This window comes from Montipora capricornis, chromosome 10 (assembly GCF_036669925.1).
Source record: "Montipora capricornis isolate CH-2021 chromosome 10, ASM3666992v2, whole genome shotgun sequence".
Taxonomy (NCBI): domain Eukaryota; kingdom Metazoa; phylum Cnidaria; class Anthozoa; order Scleractinia; family Acroporidae; genus Montipora; species Montipora capricornis.
The window spans coordinates 16,306,126-16,308,304 of record NC_090892.1 but is presented as its reverse complement, the minus strand read 5'-3'; the positions used below and the strand labels follow the sequence as shown (position 1 = coordinate 16,308,304).

The 2,179-nt window shown below is 38.1% G+C and overlaps 1 protein-coding gene across 2 annotated transcripts in view; it reads left to right on the top strand.

Annotated features, from left to right (window-relative positions):
* The first annotated feature begins 1,113 nt into the window (after positions 1 to 1,113).
* Positions 1,114 to 2,179, top strand: part of LOC138019382 (protein NLRC5-like) — a 50,196-nt gene continuing 49,130 nt past the window's right edge. For both annotated transcript variants that reach the window (XM_068866152.1, XM_068866151.1), the window contains exon 1: positions 1,114 to 1,252. The gene's annotated coding sequence lies outside the window, so the exon portion shown is untranslated. The remainder of the gene's footprint in view (positions 1,253 to 2,179) is intronic.

Sequence of the window (2,179 nt, the reverse complement as noted above, 5' to 3'; positions counted from 1 at the left end):
GACAGCTTTCTGCCTGTAACGATGGGTTTAATGTTAACATCGATCTTTGCTCCCAGAGAATAGATATCTGCGTGCGCGATCGGCTGTTCGCTGATCTTTAAAGAGATGGGTCTGCTGAAGGCACGGTGTGTATTATCTGGTTCCTGGCTTCTCTTACATGTAACACGCAAGGCGACTCCATTCGTGCCAAAATGTTTACGTGACACTTTCGTACATTTTTTTTCCCTTACTATGTTTCTTACCTTGAGAATTATACCCATAGGACCCGCAAATATTTTATGTATTGATTCACATTTTATATATTCGTATTATACCTTATACTTTTTAACTTGATATTAAATGGCGTAACGTAGCGCCAAACGTCGTTGGCTTTTTTCATTGTGTTTTAAATATCTTTTAGCGTTGAACTTAACTTCTTAATCAATGCAAAATTGGAGTTGCATTTATATAGGTCATCACGTGGTTTCGAGTGCACTATGGAATAAATAAGCAAGAGTAAAGCGGGCGAGTGTAATTTGTAGTCTTTAAAAAAATTTACAAGTGCCTTTCCGAACTAGCAGACACATTTTGAATTGTCTTGAGGAAAACGAATGTCTGCGTACTTGGTATCCACAACCGCAAATGGTCAACAAATCTGTCAATCATTCGAGTCTGTGAACACTTTGTAAAAAAATGGAGTATTCCAAAATCCTTAAGCTTTTTGCATGCCTGTTGCTCGTAAATTTCGCACAAATTCAGATAGGAATGCTGCTCATTGATGTACTGTTTTTGAAACATAGGAGACTCAGACACCGGGCTCGCAGATTCAATCCATAACCCTGGAGCCTTCAAGACCCAACTAGTCTGGCCGTGACACGTCAAAATGCACGTTTGTGTGACTGTATCCCTCATATTTTTATTTGACTCATTTTGTCCTGTTTTTACCCGGAGACAAAAATTTGTCCGCTTCGGCCAAAAAAAATGTCAAGTCGGGACAATCCATACTCACTTGTAAAACGCAGTTACGGACTGCAATTTTTGCCAAATTAAACAATTTTGTCGCCAGTGCGGAAAGGGCTTTAAGTTATTCAAAATTGCACGAGAAAAATCATGTGACTCAACCCGATGTGACCACATGGCTTCGCTTCCATGAAAGGAAGTCACAAAAATTTTTGGAAACCGCAAAATTAACTCGGATTTTTACAACTCGAATTTCCAAATCAAGCACGAGATAAAGGCCTCGTAACGTGTAGTGTTCATTACTGTTCAAAAGGTAAGTATTTCTCTGATGTTTGAATGCAATTTTTATCCTTGAATTTTAAGAATATTTTAAGACTAAACCTGAGGCTGAAATAGTGAAAAGAATATAATTTCGTGCGTTGAAAATCTGTAAATACAAAACAATGATCTGTTTTTACTTCACTGTATGCAATTATTCGTTTCTCTAAACGGCAAAACTAGCCAACAAACGAAACACTCTACACCAGCGATAGCCAAATGTTCAATAATGAGCGTTGTATAGAATGTATTCGCACAATGCAAAAGACATGACTACAAAAACATTTTCCGCCTAAAATCGGCAGAAAAATAGGAATATTCAGCCTGGGCCAGAGAATTAATATTCTTATAAAAAAGAAAGAGTGTATTTGTAAAGGTACAGATAAGCTACTTACTGTAGTTTGCGAAACGAAACGAAATGGAAAATTTGTAGTTTGCGAAATGGGAATTTGTTCTCCTTGGGCTCGTTGCATGACGAGCCCAAGGAGAACTATCTACTTTATTCATTTGATAAAATACTAATATCCGTTTTCCCTGCCCTGCAAAATACACGAGAAAAATGCGGGAATAAATTAAAGATCTCTGCGGTTCATCAGGCACTGTCCAAAATGCAAATTTCTGTTTTCACGTGCGTTGTCTGTCGAGTTTATTTTTACCTACACCGTTCGATCGAGTGGCCGCCTTCTCAAAATTTTGATCGTCTTTGACTGTGTCCGATGAGCCGCAGCGATATTGATTCCTCTATTTTTCTCATGCATTTTGCGGGGGAAACGAATACAGTGTACTATTTTGCAATTTTATCGCTTCCATATATGGAAAGCGGAAGCCACGAGAATCCGAGTTGCATTGACCTTGAAATTAACAACTCGGATTTTCTACTGCAAACAGTTTATCTCCGATTTTTACAAACTCGAATTTCCAG